A 12,772-nucleotide genomic window follows, 5' to 3' on the forward strand; every position below is an offset into this window, starting at 1 on the left:
TTTATAAAATCTGAATTCAAAGACTCCTTCACATTCTTTTCATATATAAAAAGCAGGGTTGAATCCCATTGATTATTTATTCAAGATGCTGGTGCCAAGAATGAACAGACTAGGAGAGTGCAACCATGTCTAAGTTTGAGGTTTTAGGGAAGCAGATTTTGAGACAAGAATTAAAATGCAAGCAGTTTATTTGGGAGATGATCCCTGAAACCACAGTAGATGAGTGAGAAAGTAAAGCCAAAAAAGGGAGGACCAATAGAAGTTGGATTATGAAGCGAAGTACCACAGTATTCCACCAAACCTGGGGAACTTTGGAAATGGTACAATATGCACCCTAGAGCCATCTTTTCCTAAGGACAAGGGTGCAGAGGTATTTATATACCAGTTCTTGACAAGTCAGAAATTGAGAATTGTTCCTGGGATATTTTAATTCCTCAGACCTGCAGCCTGAACTAAAGGTGAAACACAGGTGCCGGCAGGAGGAAGCTAAACCTCTGTGCACTGAAATAGTAAGGGCAGGAAATATGCGTGTGATATTAAGGGCATCTATAAACCCCTGTTGGATGCTTTTTCTAGACTGGATGTGCTGCTTGGTAAAATTACTTCCATGTATTTCCCATTTTGTCCCAACACCAGTGATTTGGCTATACACTGGAGAATCTGTGTGCAGGTACTCACGGTTATTTTTAAGCAAAAGTTAGATTTCTGTGCCTTTTACTATTTATGTAATACAATAAAAAATGACTTCAAGTAAAAAACTGAGCCAGGTCTACAACCATTTTTTAAATGCCTTAATTCCTTACCATTGTTCAGTATATGCATGCTATGGAAAACACATGGGTAAACCTAAGAAAAAGGACATTGTCTAATAAAATGTGCTGTCTCGTAGTGAGCTGTACATGAGACCACAATCTTACTGAGGGCATATTTGTGATCTAGTAAATGCAAAGCAAATCTATACTATTTGGCCTTGAGTGGCGCTTCTAATTTTCAAAACTACTTAATAACATCAACCATCATAGTACTTTTTTATACTATTATACTTTAAGTTTTGGGACACATGTGCAGAACGTGCAAGTTTGTTACACAGGTATACACGTGCCACAGTGGTATGCTGCATCCATCGACCCGACAAGTACATTAGGTATTTCTCCTAATGCTATCCTGCTCCTAGCCCCCCGACCGGTGAGAGGCCCAGATGTGTGATGTTCCCATCCCATCCCTGTTTCCATGTATTCTCATTGTTCAAGTCCACTTATGAGTGAGAACATGCGGAGTTTGGTTTTCTGTTCCTGTGTTAATTTGCTGAGAATGATGGTTTCTAGCTTCATCCACGTCCCTGCAAAAAACATGACCTCATCCTTTTTTATGGATGCATAGTATTCCATGGTGTATATGTGCCACATTTTTTTTATCCAGTCTATCATTGAGGAGCATTTGGGTTGGTTCTAAGGCTTTGCTATTGTGAACAGTGCTTCGATAAACATATGTGTGTATATGTCTTTACAATAGAATGATTTATAATCCTTTGGGTGTATACCAAGTAATGGAATTGTTGGGTCAAATGGTATTTCTGGTTCTAGATGCTTGAGCAATCACCACACTGTCTTCTGCAATGGTTGAACTAATTTACCCTCCCACCAATAGTGTAAAAACGTTCCTATTTATCCACATCCTCTCCAACATCTGTTATTTCCTAACTTTTTAATGGTCACGATTCTAACTAGCATGAGATGGTATCTCATTGTGGTTTTGATTTGCATTTTTCTAATGACCGGTAATGACGAGATTTTTTTCATATGTTTTTGGCCACATAAATGTCTTCTTTTGAGGAGTGTCTTTTCATATCCTTTGCCCACTTTTCGATGGGGTTGTTTGTTTTTTTCTCGTAAATGTGTTTAAGTTCCTTGTGGATCCTCGATATTAGCCATTTGTCAGATGGGAAGATTGCAAAAATTTTCTCCCATTCTGTAGGTTGCCTGTTTACTCTGATGATAGTTTCTTTCACTGTACAGAAGCTCTTTAGTTTAAGTAGATCCTATTTGTCAATTTTGGCTTTTGTTGCCACTGGTTTTTATGTTATAGTCATGAAGTCCTTGTCCATGCCTATGTCCTGAATGGTATTGCCTAGGTTTTCTTCTAGGGTTTTTATGGTTTTAGATCTTACATTTAAGTCTGTAATCCATCTTGAGTTAATTTTTATATAAGGTGTAAGGAAAGGGTCCAGTTTCAGTTTCCTGCATATGGCTAGCCAGTTCTCCCAACACCATTTAATAAATAGGGAATCCTTTCCCCATTGCTTGTTTTTGTCAGGTTTGTCAAAGAGCAGATGGTTGTAGATGTGTGGCCTGGTTTCTGAGCCCTCTGTTCTGTTCCATCTTTCTATATATCTATTTTGGTACCAGTACCATGTTGTTTTGGTTACTGTAGCATTGTAGTATAGATTGAAGTCAGGTAGCCTGATGCCTCCAGCTTTGTTCTTTTTGCTTAGGATTGTCTTTGCTCTACGGGCTCTTTTTTGGTTCCATATGAAATTTAAAGTAGTTTTTTTCTAATTCTGTGAAGAAAGTCAATGGTAGCTTGATGAGGACAGCATTAAATCTCTAAATTACTTTGGACAGTATGGCCACTTTCATGATATTGATTTTTCCTATGCATGATGATGGAATGTTCTTCCATTTGTTTATGATGTCTCTTATTTCCTTGGACAGTGGTTTGTAGTTCTCCTTGAAGAGGTCCTTCACATCCCTCGTAAGTTGTACTCCTAGGCATTTTATTCTCTTTGTAAGAATTGTGAATGAGAGTTCACTCATGATTTGACTCTCTGTTATTTGTGTAGAGGAATGTTTGTGATTTCGCACATTGATTTTGTATCTTGAGACATTGCAGAAGTTTGCTTATCAGCTGAAGTAGATTTTGGGCTGAGACAATGGGGTTTTCTAAATATACAATCATGTCATCTACAAACAGAGACAATTAACTTCCTCTCTTCCTATTTGAATACCCTTTGTTTCTTTCTCTTGCGTGATTGCCCTGGCTAGAACTTTCAATACTATGTTGAATAGGAGTGGTGAGAGAGGGCATACTTGTCTTGTGATGGTTTCCAAAGGGAATTTTTCTAGCTTTTGCCAATTTAGTATGATGTGGCTGCGGGTTTGTCGTAAGCAACTCATTATTTTGAGAAAGTTTCCATCAATACCTAGTTTATCAAGAGTTTTTAGCATAAAGCAGTGTTTAGTTTTATCAAAGGCCTTTTCTGTATCTATTGAGATAATCATTTGGTTTTTGTCATTGGTACTGTTTAAGTGATGGACTACGTTTATTTATTTGTGTATCTTAAACCAGCCTTGCATCCTGTGGATGAAGCCGATTTGTTCATGGTTGATAAGTTTTTTGATGGGCTGCTGGATTCGGTTCACCAATATTTTATTGATGATTTTTGCATCAATGTTCATCAGGGATATTGGCCTGAAATTTTCTTTTTCTGAACAGAAGAGTCCCTCTGTTTCCATTGTTTGGAATAGTTTCAGAAGGAATGGTAGCAGATCCTCTTTGTACCTGTGGTAGACCTCAGCTATGAATCTGTCTGGTCCTGGGGTTTTTTTGGTTGGTAGGCTATTAGTTACGGACTCAATTTCAGAACTTGTTATTTGTCTATTCAGGGATTCGACTTCTTCCTGGTTGAGTCTTGGGAAGATGTATGTGTCCAGGAATTTATCTGTTTCTTCAAGATTTTCTGGTTTATTTGCATAGAGGTGTTTATGGTATTTGCTGATGGTAGTTTGTATGTCTGTGGAATCGTCTGTGGGATCAGTGGTGATATCCCCTTTATCATTTTTTATTGTATCTATTTGATTCTTCTCTCTTTTCTTCTTTATTAGTATTGCTAGTGGTCTATGTATTTTGTTAATGTTTTCAAAAACCCAGTTCCTGGATTCATTGATTTTTTTGAAGGGTACTTCATGTCTCTATCTCCTTCAGGTCTGCTCTGATCTTAGTCATTTCTTGTCTTCTGTTAGATTTTGAATTTGTTTGCTCTTACTTCTCTAGTTCTCTTAATTGTGATGTTAGGGTGTCAAATTTAGATCATTCTTGCTTTTTCTTGTGGACATTTAGTGCTGTCAAATTTGTCTCTAAACACTGCTTTACCTGTGTCCCAGAGATTCTGGTGCATTGTGTCTTTGTTCTCATTGTTTTCAAAGAACTTATTTATTTCTGCCTTAATTTCGTTATTTACTCAGTAGTCATTCAAGAGCAGGTTGTTCAGTTTCCATGTAGTTGTGCGGTTTTGAGTGAGTTTCTTAGTCCTGGGTTTTAATTTGATTGCACTGTTTTCTAAGAGACTGTTTGTTATGATTTCCATTATTTTGCATTTGCTGAGAAGTGTTTTACTTCCAATTGTGCGGTTAATTTTAGAATAAGCGTGATGTGGTGCTGAGAAGAATGTATATTCTCTTGATTTGGGGTGGAGAGTTCTGTAGATGTCTATTAGGTCCACTTGATCCAGGGCTGAGTTCACGTCCTAAACATCCTTGTTAATTTTCTGTCTCATTGATCTGTCTAATATTGACAGTGGGGCGTTAAAGTCTCCCACTATTATTGTGTGGGTGTGTAAGTCTCTTTGTAGGTCTCAAAGAACTTGCTTTATGAATCTGGGTGCTCATATATTGGGTGCATATATATTTAGTATAGTTAGCTCTTCCTGTTTTATTGATCTCTTTACCATTATGTAATGCCCTTCTTTGTCTTTTTTGATCTTTCTTGGTTTAAAGTCTGTTTTATCAGAGATTAGGATTGCAACTCCTGCTTTTTTTTTTCTTTCCATTTGCTTGGTAAATCTTCCTCCATCCCTTTATTTTGAGCCTGTGTATGTCTTTGCACATGAGGTGGGTATCCTGAATATAGCACTCTAATGGGTCTTGACTCTTTATCCAATTTGCAAGTCTGTGTGTTTCAATTGGGGCATTTAGCCCATTTACATTTAAGGTTAATAATGTTATGTGTGAATTTGATCCTGTCGTTATGATGCTAGCTGGTTATTTTGCCCATTGGTTGATGCAGTTTTTTCTTAGTGTCAATGGTCTTTAAAATTTGATACGTTTTTGCAGTGGCTGGTACCAGTTTTTCCTTTCCTTATTTAGTGCTTCCTTCTGGAGCTCTTGTAAGGCAGGCCTGATGGTGACAAAATCTCTCAACATTTGCTTGTCGATAAATGACTTTATTTCTTATTTGCTTATGAAGCTTAGTTTGGCTGGATATGAATTTCTGGATTGAAAATTCTTTTTTTTTTTTTTTTTTAAGAATGTTGAATATTGGCCCCCACTTTCTTCTGGCTTGTAGTGTTTCTGCAGAGAGATCTGATATTAGTCTGACAGGGTTCCCTTTGTGGGTATCCTGACCTTTCTCTCTGGCTGCCCTTAACATTTTTTCTTTCATTTCATCCTTGGTGAATCTGAAGATTATGTGTCTTCGGGTTACTCTTCTGCAGGAGTATCTTTGTGGTGTACTCTGTATGTCCTGAATTTGAATGTTGACTTGTCTTGCCAGGTTGGGAAAGTTCTCCTGGATAATATCCTGAGAAGTGTTTTCCAAGTTTGTTCCATTCTCCCATCACTTTCAGGTACACCAATCAAATGCACATTTGGTCTTTGCATATAGTCCCATATTTCTTGGAGGCTTTGTTGGTTCCTTGTCATTCTTTTTCCTCTAATCTTGTCTTCTTGCTTTAGTTCCTTAAGTTGATTTTCAGTCTCTGATATCCTTTCTTCTGCTTGATTGATTCAGCTATTGATTCTTGTGTATGCTTCACAAAGTTCTTGTGCTGTGTTTTTCAACTCCATCAGGTCATTTATGTTCTTATCCAAACTGGTTATTCTAACCTTTTAGAATAACAATTCTAAAAGGTTTTAGAATTGTTAACCTTTTAGAATAGCAATTCCTCTAACCTTTTATCAAAGTTTTTCGCTTCCTTGCATTGGTTTAAAACATGCTCCTTTAGCTCGGAGGAGTTTGTTATTATCAACCTTCTGAAGCCTACTTCTGTAAATTCCTTTAACTCGTTCTTTGTCCAGTTTTCTTCCCTTGCTGGTGAGGAGTTTTGATCCTTTGGAGAAGAGGCATTCCCATTTTTGTAATTTTCAGCCTTTTGCGCTGTTTTTTCCTTATCTTCGTGGATGTATCTACCTTTGGTCTTTGATGTTGGTGAAATTTGTATTGGATTTCTGTGTGTATGTCATTTTTGTTGATGGTGATGCTATTTCTTTCCATTTGTTACTTTTCCTTTTAACAGTTAGGCCCCATCTGCTGCAGGTCTGCTGTAGGTCTGCTGTAATTTGCTGGAGGTCCACTCCAGACCCTGTTTGCCTGGGTATCACCAGCAGAGGCTGCAGAACAGCAAAGATTGCTGCTTGTTCCTTCCTCTGGAGGCTTTGTCCCAGAGGGGCACTTGCCAGAGGCCAGCTGGAGCTCTCCTGTATAAACTATTTGTTGAACCCTGCTGGGAGGTGTCTCCCAGTCAGGAGGCATGGGGTCAGGGACCCACTTGAGAAGGCACTCTATCCCTTAGCAGAGCTTGAGCACTGTGCTGGGAGATCCACTGCTCTTTTCAGAGCTGGCAGGCAGGAACGTTTAAGTCCGCTGACACTGCGCCCAGAGTTGTCCCTTCCCCCAGGTGCTGTGTTCCAGGGAGATGGGAGTTTTATCTATAAGCCCCTGACTGAAGCTGCTGCCCTTCTTTCAGAGATGCCCTGCCTGGAAATGAGGAATCTAGAGAGGCAGTCTGGCTACAGCAGCTGAGTTGGGCTCCGTCCAGTTCGAACTTCCCAGGGGCTTTGTTTATACTGTGAAGGAAAAACCATCTATTCAAGCCTCAGTAATGGTGGACGCCCCTCCCCTCACCAAACTCCAGAGTCCCAGGTGGACTTCAGACTGCTGTGATGGCAGCAAGAATTTGAAGTCAGTGGTTCTTAGCTTGCTGGGCTCCATGGAGGTGGGATCCGCTGAGCTGGACCACTTGGCTCCCCAGCTTCAGCCCCCTTTTCTGTAGAGTGAATGGTTCTGTCATGTCGGCGTTCCATGCGCCACTGGGATATGAAAACAAAACAAAAACAAAAACAAAACTCCTGCAGCTAGCTGCATGTCTGCCCAAAGGGCCACTCAGTTTTCTGCTTGAAGCCCAGGGTCCTGGTGGCGTAGGCACCTAAGGGAATCTCCTCATCTGCTGGTTGTGAAAACCATCAGAAAAGCATACTATCTGGGCCAGAGTGCACTGCTCCTCAGGGCACAGTCCCTCATAGCTTCTCTTGGCTCGGGGAGGAAGTTCCCCTACCCTTGAGCTTCTCAGGTGAGGAGATGTCCCACCCTGCTTCGGATGGCCTTCCATGAGCTGCACCCACTGTCTAACCAGTCCCAGTGAGATGAGTCGGGTACCTCAGTTGGAAATGCAGAAATCTATGTTGATCTCTGGGAGCTGCAGACCGTAGCTGTTCCTATTCAGTCATCTTGTCAGCCACCTGTCTCATCACAGTACTTTTAACAACTACTTACTCACTTTTCCTTCCTACCAATTTCATTTTCTAATTTTCTCCTTTGAGAACACAGTGGGAAACTATTTGGTTTTACCAAATAGTTAATCGTTTTTAAAAATCCTCTCAATTTCTTGAATAAAAATATACAGGAAAAAGTAGAGTCATGTTCGTATTGAAATGTAAGCTTGTCTTAGCGATGAAAAAATACAAATTGTATATTTATGTATCTTGGTGTATTTGGTGATTTTATATGAATATTAATATATCATGAACAAATAAGAAAAATCTATCACTCATGTTTCTGAAAAATAGTTCATTCCATATTAGCCTGAGTTAGCATATTTTGTGTTAGGTTTTACGTTTCTGATGGGCAATCTGTTCAGTATTTCATATGCTTACTGTAAATGCATCACACTTTTGTATAAGATTGTTTCTTCTTTTTACCTAGAAATAATCCTAGATGTACAGAAAAGGTGCAAAAGTAATACACAGAGATCCCATTACCTTTCACTCACCTTTCTTGTTGGAAACCTTTTACAGAAACATAATGCAGTAATATAGGGTTGATTCTTGAGCCAGACAGGTGTGTGAAAATCTGCTCCAAAAGTACATTATCTGATAGAATACTCTCTCTCTGCATATGTTATAGCAGTGCCTCCTTTCTTTGAAAATGGAAGGTAGTGGGGGCATTATTCTCTGTACTTTGGAGTGCTTAATGTAATCTAATAAATACACACATGCATGCTTACAGAAAACGTTCAAGGTGGCATCAGGATTTGCAGAAACTGTATTTGTGTTTTCTTTTCATTTCAATCATGTTACCCTCGCTCTTACTTTGTTACTGTCAATTGTTGGGGCTCTAGCCCATGAGGACTTGTCTGATCTGAGCTCCTGAAATCTTGAAAGCGGAGAGCAGCTGAGTTTTTAATGGTTGTAATGAATTGTTTGTATCTCTGATATGAGGACTCTGACATGTGGCTCCGAAGGTACACAATATGCATGTACGTTATAGAGAAATCCCAGTGGTTGCCAATACTCAGCAGTAAATTAAGCAGTGAGGAATTCTTGAACTTGCCGGTGTAGGTGGGGGCTGCTTACTGAATGACATTAAAAAAACACTAAATGGGCCAGGCGCAGTGGCTCGCCCCTGTAATCCCTGCACTTTGGGAGGCTGAGGCGGATGGATCACCATAGGTCAGGAGTTTGAGACCAGCCTGGCCAACATGGTGAAACCCCGTCTCTACTAAAAATACAAAAATTAGCTGGGAGTGGTGGTGCATGCCTGTGATCCCAGCTACTCAGGAGACTGAGGCAGGAGAATCGCTTGGACCCGGATGGTGGAGGTTGGAGTGAGCTGAGATCGCACCATTGCACTCCAGCCTGGGCAAAAAGAGTGAAACTCCATCTAAAAAAAAAAAAAAAAAAAAAAAAAGAGAGAGAGAAAAACACTAAATCTGTATCACTACAGTACTAATTATGATAACCAGATCAGTGTTTTTAGGCCACTGATAGAGTTAATGTTAATTGAGGCTTATTTTTAAACAAAACAGAAATGGAAAAAAGGTGCTTGGCTATATCTTTCCAATTGCAGAACTAATTATAAGTAATATTTATTCAATCAAAATATACCAAATAACTTTTCTTATCCTTTCTTCTTTGGTTTCTCCCACTCTACAAGCTTTCCAGTGACCTTAGAAACACCCCCACACCTATGTCCATCTCTAATTTCTTTCTTATCTGTAAATTAAACAGCCATCTGGGGGGCATTTTTAAATGTTCATATGTAAAGTGCTTAAAATATCAAGAAATATATTTTTAGAGAGTAAGAAAATATAAAAAATATAACTGTTATCATTTTTCCCTCTTGTATGCCCCCAACATTCATACATCCATTGCTACGCATAATAAGTGAACCAATTCTAACAAGAAGGATTGTCTCAACAGCCATGCAATGGCACACTTATGTTCTGCAGCCCTTCCCAGGCATGTTTCAAACTCGCCATACATGTGTGTCCACATTTTGCTCCAGTGTAAACCTTATCTTCACTCCACCTGAGCTGGCATACTGCTTTGAAATATCTGTCAGATAATCACGAAGTGATGAAGAGAATCATGAAGAGAATTATAATTTGCTTGCTCCATGAAGGCCCCAATGAGGTTCTCACAATTAAGTAGGCATCAGAGGAAACACACACATTTACTAATACTTTGAAGAACTTTTCACAATGGAGGTAGAATGCTTAATCAGGCAATATACTCTTCGACTCAGTAAAAATGCAGAACTGGGAGGCTTACACAAACAATTAAACAAATAAAAAACAGTGCAATAATTAAGGAGTAATTTTAATTCAAAATCATCTTAATTTAAGGAGAAACTTAAAGCTGGTGTCCCACAGCCAGTATTTGAAAGTGAATCCCCAGAAGTTGGGAATCTGGAAATCTGCACTTGTAGATCTGGCCTCTGGATGTGCTGTCTCCCCCAGGTTATCTGTTAGTTTGGACAACTCACTCTTCCCTTAAGGGAGATAGGACTGAAGTTTCTCAAAAGGAATTTCACCAAGAAATAAAGGCATCGAAGAGATAGACATAAGACCAAAACTAAACAAAACAAACACATAGACTCAAATGGCATTAAGAAGAGTGTGTGTGTGTGTGTATGCATATGTTTAATACTCACTACATACTATATATGTGCATGTATACATATATGTTCAACATGATGTGTGAAGTATTATGCTAAAAATGTACACCCATCATTGTTCTTCCTGCAACAAATATTGAATTTAACTACTATTATAAGCACTGGGAAAACAGCTTTGTATTTGAGTTGGGGAGACAGGAAATCATACAGTATGCAAACAATTAGTTGGAAGAAAAATAGAGTGACTGGAGTATTATTTTAGGAGGCCTGTTAAGTAAAGGCCTACATGGGATGTGACATGAGGCTGAGACCTGCATGAGTCAAGGCTGTAAACTCCACAGAGACAAGCAAGGGGAAAAGGCTAAGGCTTAGCCCTCTGGGGTAGTCATTTTTATCACACCCACTTTAAGTATGGGGAAAATAGGGCTCACAGGGGAGCAAAATGGCTTCCCTGAGATTCTACGGCCAAGAAGCAGTATTAACAGCCATATATCGGATGGGCTGTTCTACTTAGGTTATTTCCACTCCAGTTGGTTTCACCAAACTCCTGTCCAGGCCCTATCCTTTCCATTGCTCTGTCATTTTCTAGTCTCATTTCCTCTCCCCAAGAGACTGGTAATTCCTCTTTTAAACCTTCTCTAACTCTCACAGGAAGAAAACTTAATGAAACCAGTTGGCACTAACCTCTTTTAGAGGGAGTGCTACTTTATGCCTGCATCTGCTCTCCCTTCCCACCTGTAAGCCCTCCAGGGGAAGAGAGGGCGTGATACCATTTACCTTTGCCGAGTAGGCAACTAGCACAGCCCTTTGCATAGAAGCAATTAAGAAGTGAACTAGTAAGAAGTATTTGAGGGAAGGATGGAGAAAGGAAGGAAAAAAAGGAAGGGAGAAAGATTTTTAGTTCAGGATGTAATACAATTTAGAAAATGAGAAGAGATTGCAGAGAGAAATAAAGGTAGCTTCACACAATTTCTAGACTTCTTATTAGCATTGTGTTATCTTTGTTTCTTGTTTAAATGCATTTAGTACAAATGCATTTTTCAACGGTCTTAAATTACACAAGGAAGAAACTCCAATTTGAGGCTATCAGTAAAGGCGGCAATGGGAAAGGGAGAGGTACAAGGGACCCTCCTGATCTCCTAAAATCATACCACATGGGTGATACTAACTCTGAATGTTAGATCAATGTACATTATTACACCTACTTAAGAGGGAACAGTTAGCTTCCCTGTAGGTAACTGCTATTTGTGTCCCAAGTTTCAGAGGCAGCATAGGGAATATGTAAATCTAGGAGCTCTAGAGTCAAATTCTTTGGCTTTGCATTCCTCTTCCTGGTTTAGCAGCCAGGGGAGCCCTTCCTCCTGTTTCCCTATCTTTTCAATGGTGATGTTCACAGCACCCACCCCATGAGGGTGCAGTCATCATTAAATGAGTGAACACGTATAAAGCACTTAGATGGGTGTATGGCACCTGGCAAGGACCCAGTGCAGGTTAGCTGCTAATATGGTACTTCCTAAATAAATAAAATCATGACAAAGTATACTAGGGTAAACATATGTGATTTGGAGAGAAGAAAGTGTCAGTATTTTTATTACCATCATTCATCACAGTCTCTGGAGATGAAGAGGTTACAACAGTTTCTGGAAGTTATAGATAGAAGACTTGTTCATGTCCTCTCACTTTTCAGCTGCTTCCTACAGCTTTTAGAGGGTCAATGGCCTGAGATGTTCTGCAATGTCCTTTTCTATATGCTAAACTACTTATTTTTCAGTGTTCATTTTTTCCTATTGTTTTCATCCATCAAGAATGATGACAAGTATGTGGATTGTGCATAAAGGCAGGGTGCTCACATGATCCTTGATCACTGATGTCTTAAAGCTTGGGTTAAAAAAGGACGGGGAGTTCTGACTCGACTTCTCCGTTCTCCACGGTAATAACAGAGATGGCATGTAAACAATGATGTTCTTGACCCTTTTATTAACGCAAATCCTGAAGTTATTCGTGTGTCCCTACTAGAATTTCAAAGATGTGCAGACTTCCTTGGGAATGATAACCGTCTTAAATTATAAACATAGATCCTGAAGAAACGTTTCAGAAAGAGGATAAAAATAAAAATAGGACTGCTTTTAATGCCCAAACTAAGGGCTTGAGCAGTTTCCATGTCTAGAGTGGAAGTATTAAAAATGCAAAGACGTCTTGCCTTTTCTTACCAACCTACTGCCAAGAACCCAGGAGGGCAGCAGTGGGCTAGAAACAGGGTTTCTGTGCCACATTCTGAAGACAGCCTTTTCCGAGATAATTGGCCTGCAGGCCTGTTCCCTGTTCTGGTGTGCTTTTGAGCTCCTTGCGCAGTTCCACCAGGTACAACAAATGCGCCCATAAAATCTGACTTTGAGCCTTGATGAAATGTAATCCTCTGCAGAACGCCTCCTCTCTGTTTTATTAAGTGGGAGAGAGCAGGAGAGTTTCCACAGGATTCACAGAGTTTGTCTGTATCTTAATTATCCGAGATCTGATTTCCAAATCCTTCTCAAACAATTTATTTCTATGAAGACATATTTATGCCCATTCCGGAAACCTTCCCCATTTCTAGAAAAAGCTACGC

The sequence above is a fragment of the Papio anubis genome, chromosome 8, assembly GCF_008728515.1.
Source record: "Papio anubis isolate 15944 chromosome 8, Panubis1.0, whole genome shotgun sequence".
In the NCBI taxonomy this organism is placed as follows: Eukaryota; Metazoa; Chordata; class Mammalia; order Primates; family Cercopithecidae; genus Papio; species Papio anubis.